Raw genomic sequence first — 15,655 nt, 5'->3', positions numbered from 1 at the left:
ACTGTATCACTCTGGGTTAGCTGACTTCTGGATCCCCTTTGACCTCTCTGGAGTGGTCCCCTCTCTTAGGCAGACCCCTGGGCAGATTCTTGAATATTCACAATACTGTTTTTCCAGAATTATTCTGCCCAGCAGCTCCACTTGGTCAGCACACTGGATCCTCTGCAACTCAGTTCAACCCCTGGTCCCTAGGCCGACTTCCTGGACCACCTTCTTCACTGCAGCAGGAGGAGAGACAGCTGTCCACCTCCTCCTGGGATTTTGCTCCCGCCAAAAGACACTCTGTCACATGCCCCCTCAGGATTTACTCCCAATACCAGGATGCATTGCAGCAATGCCCACTCACTGGGATAGTCATAAACCCTGGTGTGCTATTGGCTAGGTTTCCTCCACTGTCCAACACGGTCCCTTATTGGATACAGTGGGGAGACTCCCCAGACTCAACAGGTCACACCTGGGAGCATGTGACAGGCTAACTAACAGATCAAGCCGTCCTGATAAGCAGAAAAGGGCCACACATATGCTTTACCTAGCACCTACCTAGGAGGGTGCTACATCTATGTAAAAACTATCCGGGCTCTTGTAGAGCTACTTGATCTATATTACGGTTTCTATACTTGCAATTTGGGAGAGGTAAAACCTGCATTTTTACCTCCTCTCTACCACCCTCTTATTGCTGCAGAGGCAGCCTCTGGAGGTGTACACATCAATGTAAAGGAAGGTATCCCTGTGACTGCACATCTATGTCATCCCAAAATGCAATTGTAAGTGGCACCCTGAGCCTGGACTCTGACCAGGCCACGCCTCCAGTGCGTTTCGCTCCACCCCTGTGAACTTAGTCATGGGGATGGAGGTGTATACATGCTGCAGGAATTATAACCTCTATCACACTCGGCAGGCACTACCTCCCACCAAGCATGACCCATTCAAGTGAACTAGGATGCACTGCAATGACCCACAATTGCACACAACGTGCATGGTTGCCATGCGGTTGTCCAGTATTTAGGGGTTTGAAACAGGCAAGGAGGAGGAGATACAATGCCACCACACTGCCTGACAAAAACGCAGACCACTCTTTAGAGACAAATCAGGTGTAAGCAAGCTCTTATTTATGGTACCATGAAGGTTTGCCAATCCCCCCCCCCCTCCCGCCATAGTTCTCAGGGTCCCCTAGTCCCCTGGAAAGCTTGGGACCATGGTAAACAGTGTCAGGGTGGACCCAGAAGAAAAGAGACAATGCTTGATTAGCTGGAGTAGAGGGCAAAGACAGTAGAGTTCTAATAGACTTCAGATGTACCCATAAAGAGGAGCTTTAACCTGCCAATGCTATCACATAGAGGGCTTGGTAGCCCCCTTGTGATAGCAATAAAGTTAAATGAAAGGGGGGGGTGGAGATAGTCATTGCTGGTTGCAATTGTTTTTTTCACTGGTTTTTTTTAAATGGCTGCTGAGCCTCAGCTGATGTCCTCATTTAGCACAGGACAGTTGCCTAGGACTTGTAGTTATGCCTTTAATCAAGTACTGCATTCTGCACCCACGGTTTGAGCAGTTCCTGAGCCTAGCTTCTAGCTTTCCAGTGGAAGAAGAGAAACAAAAGGTATACTAAGACAATAGAAATGCTGTGAAGAGAGGATCTCTCCACCGAAGGCAGTAAGGCAGAAATAGTCAAAAGGCAGCTCATTTTATCTGAAAAATAGAGGGTACACTTGTTGAAGGTGGTGCATGAAATTCCTCTGGCTGGTCACTTGGGAATAACTAATATGCATAATTTTGTCTGCCCTAACATGGGTACAGACCTTTCCTACTACTGTAGAGACATGCCACTCTATCTGGAAGCCTCATCACTTGGGTAGAGACTAGACAGGCCATATTTCACCCCTCGAGACAGATGCTGTTGTAGGCCTACCTCTACTGAATGCTCCAGATTGGGTTGCCTTCCCACCGGGCCTGTTCTGTATTTCTGAACTTCGTTTACAATATATTTTTGTTTCACTGCACTGGGTCTCTAAGGTACTGATTTACTAAAACTGAAGAGTGCAAAATCTGGTGCAGCTGTGCATGGTGGCCAATCAGCTTCTAACTTCAACTTGTCAACAAAGCTTTGACAAAAAAAACCTAGAAACTGATTTTCTTTGGTTTCTTTGCAGAGCTGCACAAGATTTGGCACAATCCAGTTTTAGTAAATCAACCCCTAAGTGTTTTCTTCTGCCGCACCACGCTGCACCTACCCACAACGAGATGTTCACAGGGCTCCCTTATATTATTTGTTTCTAATTGATGAATCTTTTAACCACTTGCCGACTGCCTAACGACGATTTACATCAGCAGTCAGCCCCTCACAGGCAAAGTGACGTAGGTCTACGTCGCTAGCCTGTGAGGCTCTAGGGAGCGAGCGCGCGCTGCCGGAGGCATGCTCTCGCTCGTACACAGACCCCTCCCCCCCCCCGTGCGAGTGTCCGCCGGTCACTCGCGATCGTCGGCTACACCGGGAGAAAGGCAGGCGGCTAATGTAAACACAGCCGCCTGTCATTCTCCCCTGTGTAACAGCACAGATCATAAGGTCCTGCTATGTAGGACCGTTGATCTCTGCTGTTACACACACATCCACATCCAATCACAGTTAGAATCACGCCCCTAGTGACACACTTACTCGTTAAAAAAAAAACAATAAAAATGACAAAAATCTTTCCCTTAGTTAGTAAACGCAATAAATTTTGCGCTAACCAATCAAAATACGCTTTTTGCAATTTTTTTTACCAAACATAGGTAGCAGAAAACAAATTAGCCTAAAATGTTAAAAAAATTAGATTTTTACATTTTTTGGGGGGGAATTTCATATAAAAAAAAATTTGAAAAATATTGTTATTTTTGCAAAATTGTCGCTCTTTTTCTGTTTATAGCGCATGATCAAAAAATCGCACAGATGATCAAATACCACCAAAAGAAAGCTCTGTTTGTGGGAAAAAAAGGACGTCAATTTTATTTGGGTACAGCGTCACACGACCGCGTAATTGTCCGTTAAAGTCACGCAGTGCCGAATCACAAAATTGGCCCTGGTCAGGAAGGGGGTAAAATCTTCCGGGGCTTAAGTGGTTAAAAGGATGGAGGTAGATATCATTGTGCTACTAGCCTTTTATAGCAGTTCAGGCAAACTATCAATCTTGACAATAGTAGACAATGCCATCCAGTATCCAGTGGCTATGGCACTATCCCTTTTCAAATTGGATAAGGTATCTAATACTGCTCTGCTGGTAATCTTTATGTAGCACTGTCCCCGTAGGGCTTGCTGTATGATGAATACTTGGGCCTCCTCTGATTACCTGCAGACAGCCACTTAGGGACAGTTCACACACTCCCAATGGCTCGTTACTCAATAAACAGTACAGGGGTTTTAGTTTTCGGTATTTATTGTGGAACTTGGATGGGAGAAGGGAATAGTGGGATACTCCAACTTGAACTATATACAGCTGATAAAGACTACTCTCACTTTGCTTCACCAGGATACTTGTGGAAGCAGTCACACTGCTTTAACCATACTGCCACTTGTATGGAAGGGGTCTTGCTCTCTACAGCAGCAGACTTGATGCACTACATTATCTTCAGGACACTCTCTAGCATCCCCTTGACTGCCACCCATCCACTGACTCTTCTAGCAAAAATAATGGCCCTCTCAGGACAGGTCCTGTGGCCAAGATCTGTACTTACTGTATGCAGAATCAGATAATTTCCAGTGTCTCCCTTCCAGTCAACTCTGCAGGACTGGTATTCAAAAACAGAGTCTTCACACACCATGCAATACATCACAAAAGAGATTTGTCAGGACCTGGATCTGAACTGAGGACCTCTGCTGCATCTGGCAGTAGCTCCTCTCACTGAGCCACCTGAAATGTTGTGCAGTTCCTTGCCTGATATACAAACAGATGGCAACCACACCAACCAATAACTAGCATTTTCAGCAAGGGGCACATGGAAGGGCAACTCACATCAAAAACAAACTAACATTTCCAGCTCACTTACCAGTCAGCCTGCAACAAAACCAAATTGACCCTTTCTAACAGTTCATTTAAAAAACACATTTGCAAATATATGTGTAAGCTGCAGTGTCCATGACAAGGCACCACAACCTATGACTAGCCTTTGCAGCAAGGCGTTGCCCTTTCATGTGCTCCTTGCTGCAAAGGCTAGTTTTAGGTTGGGGTGGTTGATATCTGTTTGTATAGTTGCTTAATTGGTAAGGGGATGTATAGATTAACTTCAAGTACCATTGTACCATTGCTGGGTGTCCAGTGCATCCCTGTATCTTTAGGGAAGGGTGGGCTCCCTAGAGGCACACCTGCCCTTAATCTATCACCTACTATATGTGCTTCAATTTGGGAGACTTTCAAAATTATAGAGTTAGGATTGCAGTACACTAGGGTGCCTTGATGAGACCACTGCAGCTTACACATATATTTGCAAATGTGTGCAACTAAACCCCTTGTTTTTAACATTAACTGTTAGACAGGGTCAATTTGGTTTGTTGCAGGCTGGCTGGTAAGTGAGCTGGGGATTTTTTGAACTCCCTGCCTGATCCGTAAGACAAACATATTTTCTAGCTTCTAGTGTACCTTGAACTCCTTGCTCCTCAAATTAACTTCCTATTTAGGCCATGAGTTTGCATTGCCTGTTTGCCAGATTATTGTGCTCTTCTCCAGTCATTATCTTGCTACTTACACTCCTGCTGCCATCCATACCTTCTTTACTACTCGTTACCAACTTTTGACTTATTTCTCAACTACACATCTGCTTAATAACAACCTGCAACCATGTGTTACTGATCTTTGGCTTGTTTACTGACTACACTTCTGCTTGATCCCTGCCTGCTACATCTGCCCCGGACCCCAACTTCCCTACCCCCTTTCTGGGGCAACCCTTGAGGACTGTGACCTGGTACTAGCCTACATCAAAACCCATCTCCATTCTCCACTATCAGGAGCTCTGGTGAAGACCAGGTAGTGATTAGACCCCATGCCTCGGGTGAGCCCATGTCACCCTTCAAGGAAATCTGCTTGCGCATTATCTTGCTGATTACTGTGTGAACTTTCACTGCTATAGCTACTGGCCTCTGAGCCTGACCTTGATGTGACAAGATTCTTCAAATATTAAGGATACACCACTTCAGTTTATTCCCAGTACTTTCAACTAAGATAGATTTCTAAGGCAATGCCAAGTGAGAAACATCTGTATTTACAGAATCGATACCCATGGACTTAATGAAACCATGGAGAATTTTAAATAAAGCTCATATTCATTAAGCTATGTGAGATTTTGGTCAATTATGTATATTACAGTTATAATTATTTTTATTTATAGATTTTTTCATGTACATATAATTATAGTTTAATGTCTAACTATTGCAACAGACAAAGATGTTCACATTACACATGTTATCATAGTAATTGGTTGTATATACTGTTCATTTATCTTACACTGAATTTCAATACAACATTCCTGCACTGAATTTTATTGATTTGATATATTTTCATTTATTCCATGATGTGTAGGTTATTATAAGTATAAGATGTGGTTTACATACTATACATTCATGTAAATTATTTTACACCATATATAGTTGTATATCTAATTCATAATTTTAAACTTCATGATCTCATACACTGTACTCATTCACATGTCAGTTGTTATTGATTTTAATGCCTCTTTATTTATAGGTATAATTATAGTTATATGTTTGGACTAAGAGATTATACACTCACGTAAAGTGTTTTTTTAAATATATAGTTGTTTATTTCATATTTTACATTTTATCTCTACACATATTGCACATATTCACACAATTAAATGCATTTATTAAACACTTGCTTGTTATTTCATTATCTTTCCATAACTTCCTTTTTATAGTCTATACATATCATTTATAAATAGTATAGTTTGCTTTATTATACACGCTATTGTAGCAAATTGCAGAAGCATATTACCCAGTATTATTATAATTAAAGGGTAACGCCACCTTTGCAAAAAACACATTTTAGCAAGAAAAATAACATAGCATATAAAATTGCCAAACAAGCCGTATTGTAATTTTATGTTTTTAAAAATTACTTTTTCACTGTAATCTTCAGAGCAATAATTTTCTGTAAAATTCAATGCATTATGGCAACCTGAAAATGATCTGTACAGCCCAGTTCCCCTGCCCTTATATGTCTAATTGAAATTAAATAGTGAAAACCCTGCACTGTCTGTGTTTAACCACTTGCCGACCGCCGCAAGTACATATACTGCGGTGGTCAGCCCCGGCCAGGCAAAGTAACGTACCGGTACGTCACTAGTCTGTCACTCGCTTGTCAGCCAATAGCGGGTGAGCGCGCACCCGCTGAGGCGCGTGCCCGCCCCAGCTCGTTCCCTAACAAGTCAGTGCGTGTGACCGGCGGATCCGATGTCCGCCGGTCACTCGCGATCGTTCGCCGGAAAGGGAGAAAGGCAGGCGGCTAATGTAAACAAGCCGCCTGTCATTCTCCCCTGTGTAAAAATGGAGATCAGACGGTTCTACTATGTAGGACCGTTGATCTCTGTTTTTACACTAGTAGCCACATCCAATCACAGTTAGAAACACGCCCCTAGGACACACTTAACCCCTCCCTCTCCAATACAGTTAAAGCGGTAGTATCCCGCTTTTTTCACTTTTACCTACAGGTAAGCCTATAATAAGGCTTACCTGTAGGTACAAATAATACCGTGCCGGTTTAGGAGATATTTACAGTGCATGCAGCCGCTCGCGCGAGCGGCGCATGCGCTCTGAAGATCCGGGGGGACCTTCAATTAACTTGCCGGGAGCTTGCCAGAAAAATCACTCCCGCGCGCATGCGCGGGAGTGACGTCATCGCGGCTCCGGCCAATCAGCGCGCCGGAGCCGTCTCTTCCGGCCAATCAGCGCGCCGGAGCCGCCGAACCCGGAAGAGACGACGAGGGATCATGGCAGCGCCCGCATCGATGTCCGGGAGTCCGTGTCGGGGCTTCGTTTTAAGGTAAGTTACACATAATGGGCTAGTATGCGATGCATACTAGCTCATTATGCCTTTGTCTTGCAGGTTTTTTTTTTTATTTTATTTTTTATAGGGTTTACAACCGCTTTAACCCCTTCCCTGCCAGTGTAATTTTTACAGTAACAGTGCATATGTATAGCACTGATTACTGCAGTAATGTCACTGCTAACCCCAAAAGTGTCAAAAATGTCAGTCAAGGGTCCGATCTGTCCGCCGCAATGTCGCAGTCCCGCAAAAAAAATCGCAGATCGCCGCCATTACTCGATAAAAAGAAAAACACCAAAAATGACCAATCTTTCCCTTTGTTAGTAAACGCGATAACTTTTGCGCAAACCAATCAAAATACACTTTTTGCGATTTTTTTTTTACCAAACATATGTAGCATAAAACAAATTGGCCGAAAATGTTAAAAAATTTAGATTTTTACATTTTTTTTGGGGGGGGGGGAATTTCATATAAAAAAATGTGAAAAATATTGTTATTTTTTGTTTATAGCGCATGATCAAAAAATCGCACAGGTGATCAAATACCACCAAAAGAAAGCTCTATTTGTGGAAAAAAAAGGACGTCAAATTAGTTTAGGTACAGCGTCGCACGACCGTGCAATTGTCCATTAAAATCACGCAGTAAAAAAACGCAAAAAAAACCCTGGTCAGGAAGGGGGTAAAATCTTCCGGGGCTTAAGTGGTTAATATATTATTTGTGACCTCGAAATGTGAAAGTAATTAAACATACAGCGTCAGCAAAACTTGTGTGTAAAAAACATATACATAAAAAATTCCAATATTATGAAAAATGTGCAAATAAATGTTCATAAGTTCATAAGGTGCTGTGGATCCTTTCTGCCACTATTAGTCCCCATTCACACTAGCGCTACTTGTCAGGCGACTTGGTCGCCTGACAAGTCGCGGTGGGTCGCCTGCCATTGATTAGCACAGGACCCGTTCTAATAGGAGCGACACAAGTCCCTCCGACTTAGAAAAAGGGTCCTGTACTACTTTGGGGCGACCTGGAGGAGACCTGAATTGACTTCAATGATATGAAGTCCGTGCATGTTGCGCCGAGGTCGCTGTGCACCGCGACTTCACATGTCGCCTCAGCAAGTAGCGTCGCCCCTGTCTGAACGGGGTCTTATTCCTTTGAAAGTGCAATCCATGCAATAAAATATGGCAAAGTGGTGAAAGTGCTGGGCTCCCCTTCCTCTCGTGCCCTCACTCACCAGATTTCCATAATGATATCTCCTGTAGAGAAAAATCTTTTGTGACTCTATCCTTTCACACGGGCTTTCCTCCTGGTGGACTCCGTTTTACTTAGTGGGGATCGATCCACCGATCCCCGCTGAGCAGGCGGAAGACACCTAGGTATACGTTGGTCGCGTGCCTGTAGCTAGGGGGCAACCGCGCACCACCAGTGGCGTGCCCCCATCCCCACTCGACAGCGGGGACTCCGATGCACGGGGCTGGTGGCTCAGATTGCCACCTGACACCCGCGATCGATCCCCGCTGAGAGAGAAGGACCAGCAGCTATTGTAAACACATCTGACCGATCTTCTCTGGAATGATCAGAGAGCTCCTGTGATCCTTCTATATAGGATCACAGGTCTCTATGGTCATTCTACAAGCCACGCCCCCCCCCCCGCAGTTAGAATCACTGCCATAGGCTCACATTTAACCCCTTGATCACCCACAGTGTTAACCCCTTCCCTGCCAGTGTCATTATTACAGTAACAGTGCATATTTTTAGCACTGATTACTGTAGTAATGTCACTGGTCCCCCCAAAAGTGTCAAAGATGTAAGTTAGGTGTCCGATCTGTCCGCCGCAATGTCGCAGTCCCGCAAAAAAAATCGCAGATCGCCGCCATTACGGGTTAAAAAAAAAAACACCAAAAATGACAGAAATCTTTCCCTTTGTTAGTAAACGCAATAACTTTTGCGCAAACCAATCAAAATACGCTTATTGCGATTTTTTTTACCAAACATAGGTAGCAGAAAACAAATTGGCCAAAAATTTTTAAAAAAATTGGTTTTTACATCTTTTTTGGGGGGAATTTCATATAAAAAAATGTTAAAAATATTGTTATTTTTTCAAAATAAACGCTCTTTTTTTGTTTATAGCGCAAAAAGTAAAAATCGCACAGGTGATCAAATACCACCAAAAGAAAGCTCTGTTTGTGGGAAAAAAAGGACATAAATTTCGTTTGGGTACGGCATCGCACGACCGCGCAATTGTCAGTTGAAGTTGCACAGCGCCGAATCGCAAAAAGTGGCCTGGACGTAAGACAGCAAAATCCTCCGGGGGTAAAGTGGTTAAGGGGGAAAATCTTCCGGTCAAGAAGTGGTTAATAGAGTTTTAAAAAATGCATAAATGTTTTGAAGAATCCTTGTACCTTGTATTTTATAACAACTAGTAAATGGGTGAGAGGGGTGTGGGAGGGAGGGATGGGAGAAGGAAGATAATTGCCCCGATGTGGACTTTAAAACCTCTCAACTAGCAACCATTTGGGTCACAAAACAAAAAAAGTGCATTGGTCATGAGACAGTTAAAAAGAAAAAAAAAATGATTAATGAAAATGAAATTTCTGTAGGTTTCATAAAATTCAATCATGAAGTTTAATAACTACTAATCTACAACAACTTTTTTCCAAAGTTGCACAATAAAAATAATTTCAAAAATATGCCAAGCAATCTTTACAAATATGCTAAGTAGTGATTTATCTTACAGCGGCGCTCGATATCAAGCAAATATATTATGCGCTTGTCAGGTTTTCCTCCGAGGACAGTGATAGACTTCATGTTTCTTGTGCCAAATCCAATTTGACATTTAAATTAAATCCCTAGGTGTTAGCAAACCAAAACTATATCTGTAATTGTGATGAAGCAATAGGGTATTCTGCTTGACAGAAATAATATGTCTAATGCGGTTGGTGTTTTCTCCTAAATAACAGAAAGTCTAATTAAGATTTTGTCGTGCAAGGCGAAAAAAAATGTGTTATCACCAATCAAGACCTGAACAATCAAAGCACAAAGCACACGACTGGCGAATTACCAAGGGCCAAAGGCTAACAGTAAACTGTAAGAGCAAATTAGTATTTGAAATGCTAGCTAGTATAATTGTCTGATTTATTTTAATTTGCTTTTTTTTTTTTCTACATTTGCTGCAAAACTATTATGGTATGCTCTGAGAGTGGGAGGGAGGAAAAACATATCTGTATTTTTCTTGCGTGTTTTTTTTTTTCAAAGGCTTTAAAATATACATACACATTAACCACTTAAGCCCCGGAAGATTTTACCCCCTTCCTGACCAGGGGGTATTTTGCGATTCGGCACTGCGTGACTTTAACGGACAATTGCGCGGTCATGTGACTCTGTACCTAAACAAATTTGACGTTCTTTTTTTCCCACAAACAGAGCTTTCTTTTGGTGGTATTTGATCACCTGTGCGATTTTTTGATCACGCGCTATAAACAAAAAAAGAGCGTAAATTTTGCAAAAATAACAATATTTTTCACATTTTCTTATATGAAATTCCCCCCCAAAAAAAAAGTAAAAATCAAAATTTTTTAAAATTTTCAGCCAATTTGTTTTATGCTACATATGTTTGGTAAAAAAAAATCGCAAAAAGCGTATTTTGATTGGTTTGCGCAAAAGTTATCGCGTTTACTAACAAAGGGAAAGATTTTTGTCATTTTGTTGTTTTTTTTTTTAACACGTAATGGCGGCGATCTGCGATTTTTTTGCGGTACTGCGACATTGCGGCAGACAGATCGGACCCTTGACTGACATTTTTGACACTTTTGGGGTTACCAGTGACATTTCTACAGTAATCAGTGCTATATATATGCACTGTTACTGTAAAAATACACTGGCAGTGAAGGGGTTAACTTTATTTGAGAGGGAGGGGCTGTGTGTGTCCCTAGGGGCGTGATTCTAACTGTGATTGGCTGTGGCTTGAGGTGTAGTTACACTGATCAACGGTTCTACATAGTAGATCCGTATGATCAGTGTCTCTACACAGGGAGAACTGACAGGCAGCTTGTTTACACAAGCTGCCTGCCTTTCTCCCTCTCCCCCGCCAATCGCCGAGTGACCAGCGGACATCGGGTCCGCCGGTCACACGCGCGGGGGGGTCCGTGACCGCGCGGGAGCGCGCCGGCGGCGGCGCGCGTTCGCTCCCCAGACCCTCCCAGGCTAGTGACGTACCGATACGTCACTCTGCCTGTGAGGGGCTGACCGCCGCAGTATATGTTCGTGCGGCGGTCGGCAAGCGGTTAAAAAAAATAAATAAATAAATAAATAAAATGTATGTATATATATATATATATATATATATATATATATATATATTTATTATTTAATTATTTATTTTTTAATGTGTATGTATATTGTAAAGCCTTTGAAAAAAAACACACAAGAAAAATACAGATATGTTTTTCCTCCCTCATATATATATATATATATATATATATATATATATATATATATATGTGTGTGTGTGTATATATATATATATATATATATATATATATATATACACACAAACATACACTATATTACCAAAAATATTGGGACGCCTGCCTTTACACGCAACTTGAACTTTAATGGCATTCCAGTCTTAGTCGGTAGGGTTCAATATTGAGTTGGCCCACTCTTTGCAGCTATAACAGCTTCAACTCTTCTGGGAAGGCTGTCCACAAGGTTTAGGAGTGTGTCTACGGGAATGTTTGACCATTCTTCCAGAAGTACATTTGTGAAGGTCAGGCACTGACGTGGACAAGAAGGCCTGGCTCGCAGTATGCTCTAATTCATCCCAAAGGTGTTCTGTCGGGTTGAGGTCAGGACTCTGTGCAGGCCAGTCAAGTTCCTCCACCCCAAATTTGCTTATCCTTGTCTTTATGGACCTTGTTTTGCGCACTGGTCCAAATCATTTGGCGGACGGGGGATTATGGTGTGGGGTTGTTTTTCAGGGGGTTGGATTTGGCGCCTTAGTACAGTGAAGGGAACTCTTAAGGTCTCAGCATATGAAAATATTTTGGACAATTTCATGCTCCCAACTTTGTGGGAACATTTCAACATGACTGAGCACCAGTGCACAAACAAGGTCCATAAAGACATGGATGAGTGAGTTTGGGGTGGAGGAACTCGACTGGCCTGCACAGAGTCCTGACCTCAACCCGATAGAGCACCTCTGGGATGAATTAGAGCGGAGACTGCAAGCCAGGCCTTCTCCTCCAACATCAGTGTTTGATCTCACAAATGTGCTTCTGGAAGAATGGTCAAACATTCCCATAGACACTCGTAAACCTTGTGGACCCTACAGATTAAGACTGGAATGCCATTAAAGTTCATGTGCATGTAAAGGCAGAAGTCCCAATACTTTTGGTAATATAGTATATCTATATCTATCTATCGATCTATATTTACAGATATATATATATAAAATCAATTTTAGGGTCAAGAAATGACACTTTGCTACAATGTAAAGTAGTGAGTGTACAGCTTGTATAACAGTGTACATTTGCTGTTCCCTCAAAATAACTCAACACACAGCCATTAATGTCTAAACCGCTAGGTGGAAATGTCGAAATTGGGCCCAATGTGTCAATATTTTGTGTGGCCACCATTATTTTCCAGCACTGCCTTAACCCTCTTGGGCATGGAGTTCACCAGAGTTTTTACAGGTTGCCACTGGAATCCTCTTCCACTCCTCCATGACGACATCACGGAGCTGGTGGATGTTAGAGACCTTGCCATCCTCCATCCTCCGTTTGAGGATGCCCCACAGATGCTCAATAGGGTTTAGATCTGGAGACATGGTTAACCAGTTCATTACCTTTACCTTCAGCTTATTTAGCAAGGCAGTGGTCATCTTAGAGGTGTGTTTGGAGTCGTTATCATGTTGGAATACTGCCCTGCGGCCCAGTCTCTGAAGGGAGGAGACCATACACTGTTTCAATATGTCACAGTACATGTTGGCATTCATGGTTCCCTCAATGAACTGTAGCTCCCCAGTGCTGGCAGCACTCATGCAGACCCAGACCATGACACTCCCACCACCATGCTTGACTGTAGGCAAGACACACTTGTCTTTGTACTCCTCACCTGGTTGCCGCCACACACGCTTGACACCATCTGAACGGAATAAGTTTATCTTGGTCTCATCAGACCACAGAACATGGTTCCAGGAATCCATGTCCTTTGTCTGCATGTCTTCAGCAAACTGTTTTCGGGCTTTCTTGTGCATTATCTTTAGAAAAGGCTTCCTTCTGGGATGACAGACATGCAGGCCAATTTGATGCAGTGTGCGGTGTATGATCTGAGCACTGACAGGCTGACCCCCCACCCTTTCAACCTCTGCAGCAATGCTGGCAGCACTCAAACAGGCCATCTTTATGTAGAGCAGCAATTCTTTTATCCACATCCTCAGAGAGTTCTTTGCTGTGAGGTGCCATGTTGAACTTCCAGTGACCAGTATGAGAGAGTGAGAGCGATAACATCAAATTGAACACACCTGCTCCCCATTCACACCTGAGACCCTGTAACACGAATGAGTCCCCGGGGAGGGAAAATGGCTAATTGGGCCCAATTTGGACATTTTCACTTGGGGGGGGGGTACTCACTTTTGTTGCCAGCTGTTTAGACATTAATGACTGTGTGTTGAGTTATTTTGAGGGGACAGCAAATTTACACTGTTATACAAGCTGTACACTCACTACTTTATATTGTAGCAAAGTGTCATTTCTTCAGTGTTGTCACATGAAAAGATGTAATAAAATATTTACAAAAATGTGAGGGGTGTACTCACTTCTGTGAGATACTGTATCTCTCATCCACCACTTTATCTGCCATTTTAGACCAGAGTCTTTTTTTTTGTCCCTCAAGTCAAGAATGAAGGCTGTGAGTGTGCCGACCTGAGAAAGGCTCTACAGGTGAACTTTATTCCCTTTCAAGAAAATCTGCTCTGGTCTAGTTTTGATTGTTCTCTGAATCTGCATAAGCTGTGATGAAGGGTGACTGGTGAAGCCCCTGAAATAAATTGGCTTTATGCAAATACTTCTGAAACTAAAAAAAGTATCTGGAGGTACAACTACACCTGTGGTGATTTTTTTTCTGCCTATTGTTAATATACAAACCAAGAATGAACAGGAAAAGTTTGGAGAGTGGAGTTGAGATTTCGCACAAAAAACAATTTTTTGCTAAAAGTTGTGAAAACAAGGAAAACGCTTATTCCAACATAGATTTGATAGTAGAATGGACTTGGAAAATTTTTGAGAAAACAGTGTAAAAATAAAAACCCGGGTAGACCATTTTCCCCTACGGTTCCCTGTTTCGCAAGTTTTACAGAATGTCCTTATTAGAGCAAATCCGAAAAACATAACGAAATGCTAAACCAGAAGCATTCAATTTCTTACCTTTTTTCATCATTTTTTAATTTTATTTTTATTGAGTTTTGGCTTTTCACATTAATAAAACTAGGAATCTGCATTAAATGCTTTTTGCAATGCTGGTTTCCTATAGAGATACAATTACCTTACTGCTTGGTTTTTTTTTCAGCAGGACTGCTATCTGTCTGGGTTCCAGCTGTCCCCACCCAGCCTTCACTGAGGCTGATTAGCACGCAGTACCGAGATTATATATCCAGGACTCTCTTTGATATCAGAATATGTTTTACCTTCTGCAAACGGCACCCTAGATGTTCGACCAAAGCACGCTGACTACCTGTTTTTAATATCCGGGCAGGCTATCTGTTTTAATCACCACAGTGGATTATGTAATTTTGTCACCGCATATTTCTCTTAAAAATATGTTCAGGATTAGTATGTGATGTCAATATTGTAAAACTATTTCTTATTTGTATTCATTATTCACAGACCACTCTCCAAGGGCACCCCTGAAGAAGGAGTACTTTCTGACACTCCGAAATGCGTTGGGTACTCACCCTGGGGTTATGTGGTTATTTCCATCTGTTTCATGTGATGTATTACTCAGCTTGCCAACTTTTTAATAATTTTTTGTATTGAATTTTCTAATAAACTTCATAAAACGCAATTTTTGTGTATGTTACATTCAAGTGCCTAAAAAGTCCCACCCACAGGGGAATTCTTCTCTTTGTTATTAGAGCAAATCAGTAGATTCCAGTACCGGGATCCCAGGACTGTTTTCTGTCAGCATAGGAGCTTACTGGTCACTGGCAAAGATCCCATGCAGGTGAGATAAGGAGGGTTACTGTTAGGAGGGTTCGTTTTTAGGGGTTACAGGAAGGGGTGAGGTTAGAGGGAAAGTTTGTGTGAACATTACAGAAAGGGTTAGTGTTAGAGTATGCATTATTAGTGTTAGGGTTACAAGATGGTAAATGTTAGAGGATAGTTTTTGTGACCGGGTTAGTTACTGGGAGGTTTAGTTCCAGAGGGAGGGTTAGTTTGATGGTTACAGTTACAAGAAGGGTTAGTGTTAAAGGGAGTAGTATGATAGTGTTACAGGTGAATTATATGATTGGTGTGATGGTTAGTGTTAGGGTTAAAGAGGTCATTGTTTTAGGATTGCATGAAGGGTTGGTGTGGAGGTTAGTCTTATAATCACAGGAAGAACTAGTGTTGGGATTACATAGAGGGATAGTT

Source organism: Pelophylax lessonae, assembly GCF_965119305.1.
Source record: "Pelophylax lessonae genome assembly, chromosome: 11".
Lineage (NCBI taxonomy): Eukaryota > Metazoa > Chordata > Amphibia > Anura > Ranidae > Pelophylax > Pelophylax lessonae.
The sequence above is the reverse complement of the archived record's forward strand: the minus strand, read 5'-3'. Positions refer to the sequence as shown.